This window comes from Panthera onca, chromosome A2, assembly GCF_046562875.1.
Source record: "Panthera onca isolate mPanOnc1 chromosome A2, mPanOnc1 haplotype 2, whole genome shotgun sequence".
Classification (NCBI taxonomy): domain Eukaryota; kingdom Metazoa; phylum Chordata; class Mammalia; order Carnivora; family Felidae; genus Panthera; species Panthera onca.
Window position 1 is genome coordinate 159871053 of NC_138340.1, and position 17778 is coordinate 159888830.

Consider the following 17778-nt stretch of genomic DNA (forward strand, 5'->3'; position numbering starts at 1 on the left):
TAATCTCCCCCTAAATTATATGAAACCTGTGGATAATTAATCGAATCGAATCTTACCCTGGATTCAGTTGAAACACAGAGGTGTTGAGATAAAACAGTACTGCTAATACTTTCTGCCATTCCCTGAGTACTTACCTGATGAATGCCTTCTGTGTCAAATTCTCTAACAAGATCCTGAAAGGTGAGGGACCGAGTTTGGTCCTCGATTCCTGTGCCCCCTGTAGTCTTAACTCTTTCCATTATATCACATTTGAGAAGATACAATGGTGGGTGATCATATGTGCATTCTCCGAAAGGTTTATTTGTCTTGTTAAATGCTGGGTCTCACCAGCTAGGACAGTACTTTGCACATTGGATGCACTTAGTAAATATTTGTTGACAGAGTGAGTTATGAGATTCAGTGAACTTTTGAATAATAGTATATAATTAGGTGTACATTTCATGAAAAATGTTTATTTTTTAAATGTCTCTAATGGATACGGACAAACGTTGCACATACCTACACCTACTGAAAGGAGAAGTTCAAGTGTCAGAAATGGCATTTGTGGGGACCCTCAAGATTTCCACAAGGGAGAAAATATAGCAGAGGTTGCAACAGCAAGGGGGTAAGAGGGAGACTGGAAATACTAACCAGGGCAACAAAGTTTATTCTCCCTTCAGACCTGGGTGCCGCTTGGGGATGTGGAATTAAATGTTAAGGGGCTAATGCCAAATCCACATACATGTTGCAGACGTGAAGGTGAGCTGGGCCCTGGTCGGTGGAGACAACCTGGCATCGGTATAGAGAGGTCTCTGATCTCATAAAGGCTGAGTGTCGGGGTAGCAGTATAGTTGGTGAGGTCTGCAACAGGGAGGTGCATAACACAAAAGAACACATTATATATTCTCTGTTTCCATTTGTGCAAAAGGCAAAAACAGGGAAACCTGTGCTGTAAGAAATCTGGGTAGTAGGCCCCTTGTAGGCGGGTGGTGGCTGCAAGTTCTCTACAAAGGAAGGCTTGGGGGGGGGGTGTTCGTAATTGTTTCTTGACTCGGTGCTTGTTACCCTTATGGAAATTCATCAAGCTGAGTATATATGTGCACTTTTCCCTATGTACGTGAAAATTCAATAGTAACTTTTAGAAGACAGTATGATCAGACATGAAATCAAGGTCTGGCTTGGAGGAATAGGAACTGAAGGAAACTAGGAGCTATTATCAGAATTGCTCTCTAGTACCAAAAATAATTGCGGGGGAAAACCAGTGGGCCAGACCAAAGCCAATAAATAACCAGGGGAGTTGGCAAAGGGCCTTGAAAACCTACTAGCAACATGTGAGAGAGAAATATTTGACCTTATGTGAGTCCGTGAGGCTCTATTCACACTTAACACATGGATAACTGACATTGTTCCATCTGTTACTTGCTAACGAAGAAAGTTTTTCTAAAGAGTATTTCTAAAGAAACATCATGTCTGGCTCCTGGCTTACACAGAGATGAGCACATGTAAAACAGACATCACTGTGGCCAGCTAGTGTTCATAGGGACCACAGTTAAGCCAATCTATAGCTACTTCTAGTTTGTTGTCTGTTCACTTGCAAGGTGAATGTCTACGTTACTAAATTTAGTTCACTATTATACTTGTCATAGCGATCGATGTATGACAGCTATTAATGGTCACAAAGAAAGTTTCCAAACTATATGACCAAATACAGGAGGTTGGTTGAATAAACTAGGCCACCTATGCAAAATGGATACATTCCAGCTATAAAGAAAACAGAAATATTTCTAGGAGTTGCTATGGGTAGGTCTCCCGGGAATATTGTTAAGGGCAAACAAAGAACCCAAAGAGCACCTGCTATGTGCTGACTTGTGTGCAAGCAGTAAGGAATGAGAAAACATGTATATACGGTTGAAGCAATTCTGGAAATGTTTAAATGTTTCAATATATTTCGGATTTAAAAATGAGTAGATACGGTGATGATGTTGGGAGCCATGGTTCTCACTATGAAGAAAGGAATAAATAAATGGGGACTAGAGAGAAACAAGAAGGAAGCCCTTTAAAAGTATGTGTGTATATGTGAATAGTCCATATACATACTGTGTATACAGTATGCCTATATATATGTGCATATATATGTAGTCTCAGCTCAGACTGTTCAATGGGTCTGGAGAAAAAGACATTCCAGTAGCAACAAACATACCTAGTACAGACCTTAGTTACTAATACCCTTATCCTCTAAAAGGAATCAGATCTGATTGGAGAAACTGTATCATGTTTTGGTCAAGTAAGATTTGATCTGAGTCTTGAAACATCTTTTTATGTCAAAATTAAAGGGAAAATGGTGGTTACTGACAAAAAGTGCATAAGAACCAGTTCGAAAAGAAAATATCTATTGGCCAAATCTAGACAATTTGAGCATAAAAATGATCAAGGACAGTAATGAATTAAAAACCTTTAGGAAAATATGTATCCTTAAAGTCATAGAGATTATAGATAACAGATCAAGGCATAGGTACTACACAGACAGGAAAATAAAATGAGAGAGAAGGCTCTTGCCTTCACGAGGCAAGAGGAAGACACGAGGAAGACAACTTCCAGGTAGTAACGGGGGAAGGTCTGCTAGAGGCAGAAAGTCATCATTTTGCAACCCTCATAGTGTTAGTTTTGGCATGTGGTTGCAGTGGCCATTAAAATATTTCCTGTCGCCTAGCTATTATCGTAGGGCATGGGAAATATTTTAAGGAAACCACCATATTTGTATGGACATAAAGTGTCTCCCAAGAATTACTTATCAGTTGGAAGAGGAAAAAAAATTATTATTCAAGGGAAATTATGTAGCATTTCAACTGAATGATCAAAATAATGATGATCGATGAGGGGCAGGTAGACAGTGTGTGCCTCCAGATGTGATGGGCTAAAGACTCTACGTAGCGCAGGTGGCATTCCACTAAACATGTGTAAATGTATTGAGTCTGTCAGAGGAAGCATAAATCAGATTCAAAATGAGAAACATTCTACGAGGGCATCTATGAGGGGTGAGAGGGTAAGAGAAATTTCAAAAATGTTAATGTGATAAAAGATAACAAAATGCTATGGGATGGTTCTACGTTAAAGGAAATATTTAAAAATGACATCATCATGAAATACGTGTTCCCAGCCTAGATCCTATCCTGGATAGGGAAAAAAATGCTATAAAAATATTATTGGGTCAGTGGACAAAATTGGGAGAAAGAAGGTTGATTAGATATGTCAATGTTAAATTTCTTGAAATTTGATAACTATGCACTTGATGATTTATGTCCTTATTTTGAGAAAATGTAAAGTGTTTGGTAGTAAATGGACATGATATGTAACTTATTCTCAAGTGGTTCAGAAAAAAACCGTGTGTGTGTGTGTATGCAGGGAGAGGGAGAAAGAAAGGAAGGACAAAGTGCATAGCACAGAGCAAAACAGGGAATCTGAATGAAGAGTAAGAGGTATACAGTGTCCCTAACTCTTTTCTTGTCACTCCTCTGTAGGCTTGAAATTGTCTCACAAGAAGAGTTCTTTTTTTTTTTTTAATTTTCCTGAAAATCCAAGATTGGAAACACATTAATTTCATTGTTGTTTTAACAGGGTTTTCTTTTAAAACCAGATGCCTCACGAAAACACAAAACATATCACTCTGAAAGCAGTCATTGAAATCTATACCAGCATGTTTAATTGGATCTTTCCCATTACCTGGCTGCTAGCTGATGGATTAAGGAAGTTAGAGATCTGATGTGATAAAATAGGGGGAAAGAAATGACTATAGGAGTAGTAACTGGGGTGCCGTGTGAACAGCCAAGTGGGGTAGGGACCTACATTGACAGGACGAAGTGGGTTACAAGAAACACACACACACACACACACACACACACACACGCACACACACAGTGTCAACATACAGATTGGTCCTGATGAAATGGTAACAGTAGTCACTTACTGCTCCCTTTATGCATACTTCTGTATCATATGCTCAAAGATGCTTCAAAAACTAAAATCAGCATATTTATTTGGAACATTTACACTATAGAAGCATGTTTGTTCAACCGGATTTGTAGAGTGGAAGGGGGTGATAGCAGTTTCCTGAAAGTCATGGACTGTGAATATGCCCGCAGGCACGAGGAGCTCAAAGATACCAACAAGTCACGCTTGTCAGAGTAAATTTGAAAGTGGAAAGAAATAAGACAGATATGAAATTAGCTCAGAACAATTCAATATTCGAAAACATCTGTAGGAAGAGGCACCGAGGGCCTGGGCTGAAGAAAATAAATCACAATTAGATCTGGTTCTGGAAAATTCACCAAGGTCTACATTAGCAAATCAAGTCCAAGGAGGAAATGAAGGGTTTCTCTTGACAGAGGAGCACTTAGTGTTTCTTGGAGAGGGTTTTCAGGCAAATATGATTTACACATCTCTGCATTCATTTGTTCTGTTCAGATACCAGAAAGAGCGTGCCTCGGTGAGAAAGATTTATATTAGTTGCAGAAGCTTGCACCAAATATTTTCTAGTTTCCCTACCAACTCTGAGATTCTTTCATTCCCTCTAAGGTGAACTGTTTTTTAGGATGGTAAACCACCTCCTATTTAATGATAACATCTGCTGAAAGGTAGTCATAGTTATTAATAACATAATTTCAGTTTTTGACATTTCTATTATGATAATTTAAACTTATTATCTAATATCCTCTCCTTTAGATAGAATTTGTTGTACATTATTTATTTCATGTAACGTTGTACATGTCAGCATAAATGCCTTTTTTTCCAACCTCAATACATTTAGAATACCAGGGAGGATCCAACACTGAAAAAAATGATAATGTGATAATGTGAATACACGGCTCTGGGGACGGACTCTTTAAAGCTTCATAGGTTTTCCATTTACATATCAGACAATTCCCAAACCTTCAGAAGAAAGTCCAAAGTGCTGACACAGTATGTGGTTTCAGATCTCATGAATGGAAGGATATTAAAAGCAATTGAGATTGAGCATAAAGGTAAAAGTTTGAGGCGATTCAAAGAAAATTACATTAGGTTTTCAGGTTTCCTTCAGCAGAGATTAGGAAAATGTATTTCAATTTCCTCAACAAAGAATAAGGCAAATCTTACAGAAAACCAAGTCAGAGTCAAAGTTTGTTTAAAAGGGCATCTCTAAAGCGGGATATTGGCACCAAGAAGGTGATCTGTCCCCCTGATTAATGAGATTTGAATAAATTTGTTGACAGAATAAGACAAATGCAGCATTACACAATAACACCTGTAGATGCTGAGAGAGATCAATTAAAAATTTAAAAAAAATTTAAAATTAACACCTAACCCTAACCTCTGACCCTGATGCCTACCCTGGTTCTGAACTCAGTTTCAATTCCAATCTTAACCCTGACCCATAGTTGCTTGATTAACCCTAACCCTACTAAATGCATACTAAACTTGAATTCTGTAATAAAAAACCAGTCATGTAACAAGAAAAAACAAAAAACAAAAAAAAAACCCCAAACCCCATAAGATCCATTTGATATTCTTATGACCACTCAAATATTAATTCACTCTTGTTTCTTATTGACCTTAACTATAATTTCTAAATTAAAAAAATATGTATTTGTTTTTGAGAGAGAGAGAGAGAGCAGGGGAGGAGCAGAGAGAGAGGGAGACAGGGAATCCCAAGCAGGCTCCACACTGTCAGCCTAGAGCTCCAACTCACAAACCAGCGAGATCATGACCTGAGACAAACTGAAACCAAGAGTCTGACTCAATCCACTGAGCCACCCAGGTGCCCCTATAATTTAGAACTTTTTGAAGAGTAACCAAGTTAGGGGTGCCTGGGTGGCTTAGTCGGTTGAACGTCTGACTTCTGCTCAAGTCATGATCACTCCTGAGTTCGAGCCCTGTGTCGGGCTTTGTGCTGACAGCTCAGAGCCTGAAGCCCGCTTCGGACTATGTCTCTGGCTCTCTGTCTACCCCTCCCCTGCTCGCACACTGTCTCTCCATCTCTCAAAATATAAATAAACATTAAAAATTTTTTTAAAGAATACCAGGTTAACAAGTTTCACACAAGAGCCAAAATCTTTCCCCAAATCATATTATTGAATAAAATTGTTCTTTAACCTTAAGTAAAAGCAAATGGAATTGTAGTGTATATTATTTTAGAATAAGCAATTATCAAGCGGACTTTCCACACATTGATTTTATTAAATTTGGATTTAAAAAGTCCTTTTTTTTACTCTTTCATGCATTATATTCTGTTAATCAGTAAGAAGTACTACAATTGATTTTTTTCATTTATTTTGTAAGTATCAGGAAACTAGAGGTGTGGGAGAGGATGATTAGCTGTTCACCAAACCCCCATCCCTTTCTTCTTTGTCACACAGCCTGATTTCTGACCTCCCTTTAAGTGAGGCATCACTGGTGAGGACTCCTTGCAGCCTGTGGAATTCCAACACTTTCAGGCTGGCTCACAGTTTGGTTCCTGTGGAGCCCTGCACTCTCTACTTCTCGGTCAACCAAGGCTGGTGTAACTGCAAAGAAAAGAGCCAAACAACCGCCACACCTTTATCTAGGGTCATTTATGCATTTAAGCCCATTCTAGGTTAGCTGCTCTGAGAATTAACTTTAAAATCTCTCCCCTCTCCCTCATCTCATCACATGCTTCTCTAGATCCTCTTTTCAGCGTACAAGCATGTAGTTATTTCTTCAGACTTAAAAAAAAATGATTGATTTCCACTCGTGACTGCTCTACTCTTTTGTTGCAAAATTCCTCAAGAAATGTTGAGACTTGCTCTGTTCCATTCTCTTCTCCTGTCCTCTCTCAGACCACTCCAACTCATATATTCATACCCCTGCATACTCCATTCTGGCTTCACTCTCACTGTCCCGTCAGTGGTCACTCTTCCATCATTGTTGAACTTGACCTGTCTTCACAATTTAACAGAGTAGAGCATGTCCTCCATAATACACTTTTTTATTTGATTCCGGGGCACCACATTCTTTTGGGTTTCCTCCTACTTAATTTCTTGTTCTTTGTTAGTCTTCCGTGTTGACTTTTCTTTACAACCAGGACCTTTTTCTTAACTGTTGAAATACTCTAAGACTCAGTCTTTGGTCTTCCTTTCTTTCCACCTACAGGCACTCATTTCCTTGGAGATCCCAATCAGTCTTTCTTTTTCAGGTATTTCTTTTCTCCATTTCAGTTACTTTCTACTCCACCATTTTGAGTGATTGGTGAAAATTATCATTGACTCCACTTTATCTCACATTCTCATATCCATTCGAACATCCCGTTTCTCAACTTTGAAAATGTATCCAAAATACAACTGCTTATCACCTCTCTGGTCTGAAACACCAGCCATTTCTTGAATGGTTTTAAGAACTTAAACAGATCTCTCTGTTTACATCCCTGAACCCATATATGCCAATGGCAACAGAACAGCCACAATTCTCCTTTTAAAATAGAAATCAGATCATGTAACTACAGCTCAGAACCCTGTAAGTGTTTACCACTTTATGCAGAGTAAAAGCCTATATCCTTACGGCTGCCTCAAAGGACCTATAGGTCCTATTCCCTGTTACTTCTTTTATCTCAACTACTACTGCCATCATTATTTACTCAGATACAGGCACGCTGAGCCTGGAATGTTAAGGCTTTTGCACTGGATATTTCCTCTAGCTAGAGTATTCTTTCTTCAGATATCCCCTTGACTAAGTCTCACCTCTGTTCATGTACTTGAAGAAGTGTTACCTTCTCAACAAAGCCTATCCTGTCCACTGTATTTAATACTGTAGTCTACACACACTTACACTCAAAGTCTTCATGGTCACCCTTTCTGACTCTGCTCTTTGAAAAAATTCATAGCAATTGCGGATTTTCATTGTAGCATATAATTTACTTACATATTTCTTTTATTTGTTTTGTCTGTCTAGAATTTTAACTCTGCATAAATTAGAATTTTGTTTTTAAACCAGTACATGCTAGGTATCTATAACCGTCCCTAATACCCAGTAGAAACTAAATATTTCCTAAATGATTATTGTAATAGAATCAAGACTATTTACAAAAGATGATTTCAGCCCAGGATTGCCATTTTATTCAGTCATTGTTATGTTGAGGTGCTGTTATTCTTTTAAGGCTAATATTGGGGTTAGCATGTTGATTTTATTTAGGGGACTTCAACTTTGTCTTCTGGGTTGACTTTAAATGACTATGTGTGTCTATCATCTATCTATCCATCCATCCATCCAACCGATCTGTGTGCGTGTATGGGTGTACATGTAAATGGCAAAATACAATGTTTACAATCCAGAGTTTAGTCAGAGAAATCTATCTCAAGCTATCTCTTTCCAAATCATTTTCAAACCTCAAGTGTAAGAAATATCTTTGTGAACGATTTAGAGGAAAGTGTGGTATATATTCATACCGCTCTATACTCTAACTTCATTTCTGGTTCACTCCAGGTAATCAGAGATTCATTTGCTAACCAGTATAGTTTGGCTTCCTCCTAAATGTGTGCATAGAAATTACTGTAGTTTGCATATTTTGAAATCTGTTAAATACTTTATTTGTGGAAATCTGCTAAAGAACATAGTTCAAAATAATATAATAAATGAAAAATATTCTCTATGCTATTAGTACCCTAAACAGTTGAAAGGGTAGTTTTCATTTACTCATTTAGGCAAGTGTATTAATACTGTGAATTCATTTTCTTTCTTTATCTCATCTACTAAGTAATTTAGGGACCAGTTGGGTAGCTAAACACTATATATATTTTTATCATCCTCTACAGCATTGTTTAGCCTATGGTAAATATTTCTGTGTAACAATTTTACTTCTAAGCTTATTATATCCTATGCATATTTTCTTTTGACTCCAACTCCTCCAACTATTTTTTAAATAGTATATTCGCTGCTTAAAAAAATTGCCCTTGAATCAAACAGAGGCAGTAGAGTGAAATGGAGAAGAACAGTATGCATGGATTTGATTCTGCCATTGATACTTACTTTCTGATTGACCTTTGGTATATTGCTTGATATCTTTTTGGATTAAAAACAATACTCTCATAGGGTTATTGTAAGGAAAAATGAATAAATATATTTAATGCACCTAGCATCTTTCCAGAATTGTAGTCAGTATGTAATAAGTGACCATGATTTTATTATTTTCTTCAATGGGAAAGAGTGGAAGAAGAGTAGGGAGTAATCAAGCATGGAGTTTTTTCAGTTTGAGATATTTGTAAGACCTCCCTGGCAAGTGCGGGTAGGTCTCTTCCAACCAGTCACTCAGAGACTCATGTCAGTTCTGTCATACCTTGGAGATTATTACTATCAAGATGTAACATCCAAGGTTTATCTTGGGTTCCATCTTAGTTGCTTAGAAGAAGATAGAAAGTAGGAAAAACAAGCCTATTTCTTAAAGGCATTGGGCAGGAAGTAATAACATCACCCACTTTAACATTCCACTGTGAGGGTTAGTCATATGGCCATATCCAGATAAAGAGGTGTGCTTGGAAACGTAGGCCTGGCTAGTCAGCCACTTCCCAGCTATAACCTTATACAAGGGAAGGGACAAGATGAATTTTGGTGGATGGTTGTCTCTCCCTAAGAAATGTCCAGGTGAAAGAGTTTATAACTAGTGTGTAGTCTGGACTAGATACATAAATTTGAGAGTCATGAACATGTAGATGATATTTAAAATCTGGGAACCAGTGAAAGAGAATAGAGATGAGAAATGTTTAGTACTAAGCCTTGAGAAACTCATATATTTCTTGAACTGAGGAATTTCCAGTTCCTCAGGGAAGGTAATTTGAAAAGACAAAGAGTATTTTTGGCTATCCATCTGTGCAGGTGTTATGTGGATGTCAGGGGAGGAAATTCTGCACCAGAGAGCATCAGGGCAGCTGGCAGGGAGCTGTCCTCCAGTTGTGGTGCTGACACGATACCTCCTCTCCTCACAATGAATGGCACTCCCTTGGTTATCCTGGGAGAGCTCTGTCATTCTCCCCTAATACACACATCCAGAAAGATACTTTCCGATGGCCCCACACTTTTGTACTTGTGGAAAAGTGATGGGCCCTAATGCTACCAACTTTTTTCTCCTGTCTTATTCACGCTCAGAGCTCCTCTACAGAAACACTGTTTTCTGCATGAGAACACTTTATCAAGTTTTGCCCAAGAGCCCTAATTATGCAACCAAGAGGTTAAGACTTAAGTCATTTCATCAATTTTACTCAACCGTGTTTCTCTGTGTGGACCCCACCTGAGAAGAGTGAGACATACTGCAAGGGGAGTTAAATAAAGAGATAAGTAAAAACTCAGATACATTCTTAACAATAAATCTGTGAGAAAGGATTAAAGCAAATAGGGTGTCAGAAAAAAGACAGACATCCATTACCCTGCCTGTTCGATAATTAATGATTTGATTGAATTTCCCAGACCAGAAAAACTGAAGATAAAACACAAATGTTGAAGCAGGGTAAAACTATGTGCATTCAAAAGGATTATAAAACTTATGAATATAAGCAAGATATGAAAAACCATGATACCAGTTAGATGTTTTTGAGTCTCACAATATGTCAGGCCTCGTAGTAAGTGCTTATAATGGTTATGACAGCTGACTACCCAACAAGAATTAATTCTAGATGGTCAGTCTAAGGCTTTCATATCAGTTGTTTCCCCCACATCAGTAATTAGATGAAGAAAGTGCATATGATCCTCTTCTCAGTCATGAGACTTAAGGGGATATCTTCTGGATGAGGTCATGGAAAGATCAATTATCAAATGGCCCAGGGAAAAAGACAGTCAGTTTTCTATCTTTGGGCATCATGATTGAGTATGACACCTAAATCTGCTGCCACTACCAGTCCTAGAATGAAGCCACTTCATGAACTGAGTGAATCCCTCTTCTCTCATCCTTGTACATTCCCTACCTCTGAAGTCTCTGTAATGAAACACATCTCCCTTTCTTGCTGGAGAATATTAGAGACAAGTTTTCTTTTTTTCTTCTTTTTCTCCAAAATTGTATTTAAATGCCAGTTATCATATGGTAAAATGTTAGTTTCAGGTGTAGAATTTAGTGATTCATCACTTATATACAGCACCCGGTGCTCACCACAGCAAGTGCCCTCCTTAATACCCATCACCTAGTTAATCTATGCCCCGATTTCCCCTCCTGTAACCATCAGTTTGTTCTCTACAGTTAAGAGTCCGTTTCTGGGTTTGCCTCTCTTTTTATCCCCATGTTCATTTGTTTCTTAAATTCCATACATGAGTGAAATCATATGGTATTTGTCTTTGACTGACTTATTTTGCTTGGTTAGCATAATACTCTCTAGCTCCATCCACATCATAGTCAATAGCAAGATTTCATTTTTTGATGGCTGAGTAATATTCCATTATATATAATCTCACATCTTCTTTATCCATTCATCTGCTGACTTTGAGAACTGCTGACATTGAATCAATCACTGGGGAGGCATCCAAAGGATGAGTTTATAAATAAATAGTCTGTAAGTTTCTGATATACTCCAAAGTCTGAGATATATGACATAAATATTAAAAGAACATGGGAGAATATATTTATATTTTGTAATATTAAAGACCTTACACCTTTACTTGTTAAAACATCATAGATGAAGTGCCAAATAAAATGTATGTATAGTTCTTAAATAGTAAAACATACATACCCATTACCAGGTTAAGAATAAGCATAGAATATACTTGAAGAGTTTCCAAGTCACATCACCTTTTCCATCCCAGTGATAAGCACTATCCTGAATTCTATATATAACATTTCTTTAATGTTTTACTAGGTTGCATTCCGTGAAATTGCCTATATTTGATCAAGCTTGCTCTACACGCTGACATATTCATAGGATTCAACTTCATCTTTCTATCACACCTGTATATGTCCCTATATAATTTATCTACTATATTTTACAAATACATTTGCCTCTTTTTGAACTTATTAAAAATTATCCTTAGACTTTGAAAAAGAATATAAAGAATGTTCTTAGAATAAAAAGAGTATTTTTAGAAATTTTCTTTAGCTCCTTGAAGGTGCAAATAAACTTGTAAGTAAAGAGGTAAAAGCAATTAAACTTATATAAATGTAATTCAAACATTTTCATGTTGCTGAGCTTTAGTTTTTAGTTGATGAACCCAGAAGTAATTCTCCTGTCCTCAAAGAATATTGACAAACTGTGTCATTAATAAGAAAGACATCAAAGGAGTTTGGAATATCAGAATTAATAATATCATTGGGGGAGGGGGAAGGAGAATGAGAATGAATGAATATGATTCTATAGTTGGATCATAATTGAATTAACCTGAGATTAACTAGATGGAATGATGGTTAATGGCAATATTTGGTATATGCTCCTTCTGCAAAAATATGTAACTTAAGAGAAAATTTTAAAAGGACAAGTGAAAATCAAGAAAATGGACAGTTCAGGGCAAATGGAGACAGAGCCACAGCTATAAAATTATAATTAGTACTATTACAGTGAATATTTACCAAATGTCAAGATAAAGTAGCACATGGAAACCTGAAAAAGCTTAGTTTGAACAAGTAAAGTGTTACCACACTGAACCGTTCTTCACAGCCCTGTGAAGAATGCAGAATATAGAAGAATATAGCCCATGTAGATATTACTGTTTGATTACCACAGTCTTTCCCACTGAGCCTGGAGGTAACCTCACAAGCTATTTCAGCATATATCTCCAAGCAACTACCACCAGCCACTGCCTATCACACAGAATGAGAAATTGAGAAAAGTTTTCCCTCCCAGCAACTCCTCAAAGCTCTTTTAAGACATGAGTATCTTTTATCTACAGTTTAAAGTAATTATTACCATATGAAATTGTAAACGTTGTCTTCAGGTCTCACCTCCACGAGGCATGGGTGCTAAGTCTTTAAGGCCTGCCTTCTTCAATCACTTTTACTTTTTTTAACCAAAATACGTTTTTTAATGTTTTTGGTGTTTTTTTTTTTTATTTTGAGAGAGAGAGAGAGAGAGAGCGTGTGCACAAGAATGGAGAAGAGGCAGAGAGAGAAGGAGAGAGAGAATCTCAAGCAGGCTCTGCACTGTCAGCACAGAGCCCAGCTGTGAGATCATGACCAGAGCCAAAATCAAGAGTTGGATGCTTAAATCAACTGAACCACCCAGGTGCCCCCCACAAATAAATTTTTTAAAAAATTTTAATGTTTATTTATTTTTGAGAGAGACACAGAGAGAGCAGGAGAGTAGTAGTAGAGAGAGAGAGGGAGACACAGAATCTGAAGCAGGATCCAGACTCTGAGCTGTCAGCACAGAGCCCTACCTGCAGCTTGAACCTATAGACTGTGAGATCATGACCTGAGCCAAAGCTCATGACCTGAGCCAAAGCCAAGGCTTAACCAACTGAGCCACCCAGGTGCCCTCCGCCCAATACATTTTTAATTGAACTATGTACATATTCATAGAGTGAGTGTTTGCAAAGGTAAATATAAACAAAGTTCCAAATGTATGCAAATAGTTTAAGGAATATAAATATTTATATTTGAAGCCCATCATTACTTTCACTATTTCTACCAATGAGACTCTCTAAGCTAAATTCTAGGTATATTCTTAGAAGAGAGGCTTTTTTCTCTCTCTTATAGCTTTGAAACATGAAAAACATAGAAGCAGTTACTAGTCAGAATCAGAGTGAATGAAGAAATAACTTGTGGGATAATACTAAGAGCCTGAGACAGAGGATGGCAAGAAAAACAGAAGAGGGGGCTGGATGGAAACCAACCAAAATGTGCAACTTCTCATGTAGAGAGGACATGAATGAAAAGATGAGAGTCCACAGGTCTGAACTGAAAGTAGATAATCTAGGGGAAGGGCATAGCAGGCAGGTAGAAATTGGATTCTCAAGCTCTGGGAAAAGATCGGGGCTGAAAGTAGAGATACAGAAGCCATAAACCATGAATGATCAATGAAGAGGAAAAAATTGCATGTGGTCACTCACCGAATAAATAGAGAAGAGGGAGCCAATGAGAAATTAAAGAGAAGCATCTAAATTCAATTGACAGGCTAAGAAAACATGCAAAACACAAATAAAACAAAATATTTAAAAATTTAGTCAAAAATACTAGGAAAACCAGCATACAAGAGAGGAGGAACTTCAATGACTGTAATAAATTGAGACTTGAGATTACCTTTAGAGACGTGTATCTCCCAAAATGTAAAGTAGATTTTTAAATAAAACAATGCTTGAGAAAGTCACATAAACACAAGTACATGGTGAGAGTTCATTTATTCAGCAAATATTTGCCAAATTCACTCTTACCATACAGAGGATATTATTAACAATGGCCAATAAAAGAAATATATTCTCTACCCTCATGAAGATTACAGCTAATCAGAATTAAAATGTGATTATAAAATTACTTTAAAAAATAGTTGGGGGTGGTATGAAAGAGGGGTGGGAAGAGCAAGAGAAATCCCTCAGGAGACAGAAGCATAGGGGAGAAGACAGGGGTAGTCAAGAGAAGGCTAGGGGGGTTGGTTTACTTCTTTCTTTCTTTTTTTATAAATTAGGAGAAAAGTTGAATGTGTTTGTTAGACTAAGAGGAGAACCAGTGAAAAGAATCTAAGGGTAATGGAGTTCATGGACTGGAAACAAGGCCATTTCCATTTTATAGAGATCCTCCCATTTGTCAGGCACTGTACACATACTATTTGGTTTTAGGAAAGTTCTAGAACTTTCTATATTCCAATAAGTGCATAGACTAGGTAGGAGCATATTTATCTGAAGGATATTTGTCTTCTTTCTTTTTTTTTTTTTGTCTTCTAGTCATCCTATGAAGATTGAAGAGAAAAGATAATGTATAAATATATATTAAATGTATAAACATTTATTTATCAGCTATATTAGTTTTAAATAAATTTTCTAAACTCAAACACCTAAGTTCATTTAGAGTATTTGTTTAAACAAATGAAAAATATCTCTTGGGGATGCCTAGCTGGCTCAGTCAGTGGAACATGTGACTCTTGATCTTGCAGTTGTAGGTTCAAGCCCCACGTTGGGTGTAAAGATTACTTAAAAATTAAAAGAAAAAAAATCTTCAAAAAAAAGAAAAAATACAAAAATATCTCTTGAAACAAGAAAAATAATTTGTTATTATCATTGTGGTATTGTCAGTCCCATCTGCTAATACACACACACACACACACACACACACACACACACACACCAGGGTCTCAAGAATAGTATTAGCCCCAGAATAATAAAAACCTCTGAATGACAAGATTAAATAACCATGATGCATATCAGCTTGTTTTCGTACCTTTTCTTACTGACCCGCAGCTCTCACACTTACCATTGATACAACACTCATAAAATGGGAAAATAGTGGGCTGAACTTCTTTATTTGCTTACTTTTGCATTATATGAATAGCCACTTTATTTTCACATTTTCCTTAATCTCTCCTTTTCTTAAATGTATATTAAAACTCAAAAATGTAAAAATCATCTTACAGTGAGATGCTTTCTTAAGTACAACAATTTTATGAAATTGCTTTACTTGATAAAATTGACAGAAAGTCTTTAGTAAAGAATAAAGTATTATACTAATGTATTAAAATCACTGCTATTAGTATTATTCTAATTAAGCCTAAATTCCTGACACCTGGAGATTGTCAGTCTCTCTTTAAGCATTAGGTAATTAAATGAAAATCCTCTCCTAGTTTAAAAACTATAATCAGAAGAATATCAACATTCAGTGAGACTTTTAAAACATGAACTTCATATTTCTTCTCTACCAAGGTAATCAGGGATGTATTACATTGCTTCACTTACCTACATGAAATGGCTAAAAAAATGAAATTATATCTGACCAAACAAAGAATAAATACTTTTACATAATTTACTGGATTTTGGAACTTTGGTGCCTCATGAATATTTAAAAGATAAATGGATTTAGCCATCTGAATTTAGATGTATGCTGATAATGCTTGAGACCTTGGCAAATCAATTAACCTCTGGACATTCAATTTTGAATAAAGGGGTTACTATTTGTTGGCAATTGTGTAACCATTCTAATTAAAAGGAACTTGTGAACTCTTTTAATTATTCATCCTTTGAAACATCCGCCTGTGGATAGTGGCTAACACACCCATTTTATCTGTTTGTATATTGGGAAAAATAATGGTAAAATAATTGATTTGGTGCAAGGTCCATGGTTAGTGATAAGATATTAGAAGCCAGAAGTTTCCCCTCTGCCAATTCTTTACATTATTCACTCACATTAAAGCCTTTTATTCCATTATAATTAATTTTGTATTTTGAGAATTAAATAATGATGCATTTGATATATTGAATGAATTATGTAATTAAATCTTATGCTAAATTTCAAATATGTTCAGATTTTGTAGCATTAGAGAAGCTATGACATTTGAGTCTTTCCTAATTAAAACAAAAATGAAAAGATTGTGTATTTTGCCATCTTTTGCATCATCATGCGTAATCCCTTGAAGAAACAGTAGTAACAAATGATTTCTTATTTTATTAATAGTTCTCAAATGCCCCATGAAATCTGGGAATCTTTTCCAAAAATAGTAACACTCACCATGCAACGCATTCGAATTCCTTATGAATAAGGGCAATATTTATTCCTAATATTTGTATTTGTACCCTGGGGGAAACACATGATGTTGGTTGGCAGTCTATCAAAGACTTTAAAGAGAGCCTTCAAAGACTAAAGCAGATGCTATTAATCAGATGCTATTTTCATTTTTTATCTGAAGATTTTCTTCAACTTAACTTGGCTAGGAATTCAGAACTCTATGAAACATACACATACATTCACATGCTTACACTTGAGTAGAGCCATGTACGCAAACATGGCCCTATCCACATGGCTCTCCATGGTACGGCGTCATAGCAGAGACTCTGGGGAATAGTGTGGTCCTTCCAGTGCCTCCAGTTACTACATTGTCTAAAAGAGACTCAGAAATAAGCCAGTGTTATAGTCACTCTTGTGCTTGAGTAAACTTTAATGCATGCAGATTATCACTTATTTGCTATTGTATTGAATGTATATGGTCTCAGACAGTGGTCTTAAATATGGAAATAATCGGTGAATGTATTAATTCACTAAGGAGTCCTGCTTAATATATTTTTTGTGAAAAATAATTATTTGATAACTTGAAAAATCCTTCTTTAGATCAGTAGTTTTGTGAAAGTGTAAACTCAACAGTGAACCTGGATTTCAAAGAAAAGCAATGACCAAAAAAATCCACATAGTCAAACCTTTAAACATATCTTTCAGTAGAAAGGATTTATGACTGTACTGAACGGTGATTTGTTTTGCTCACATAGAGGTATAAACAACACAAGAAAATAAAGTAAAAGGAGGAGTTTCATTAAAGTATTAGATAATTACTTGCTTACAATCTTTATTTACCACTACATAATCATACTACTAAAAACTTTAATATTTATCAATAGGTGACAATTCTCCAAGATAAGAAGTATGTCTTTCATATGACTCTATGCCTTAATTAAAATATTAGTCAAATGTCCACAAGGTATTTCTGCAGTTAACTTGTAAAATGAGAATAGCTTCAATTCAGAAATACTAATTAAATACAGAATGTGATTCAATAAAAGTCACTGATGGCTAATTAAGGGAAGAATTATCAGACTTGGATGAAAATATATAATACATATAATCCTAATGAGAGAATATGCTGTTTGCTTTCCTCCCCTGTTACAAGAAATTCACCAACCAAGTATTTAACCTTGAGAAGAAACAAAGAAGCA

At 36.3% G+C, this 17778-nt stretch overlaps 1 protein-coding gene across 1 annotated transcript in view; it reads left to right on the forward strand.

Annotated features, from left to right (window-relative positions):
• Positions 1 to 17778, forward strand: part of CNTNAP2 (contactin associated protein 2) — a 1969961-nt gene that overhangs the window by 669140 nt on the left and 1283043 nt on the right. The gene's annotated exons all lie outside the window — the stretch shown is intronic.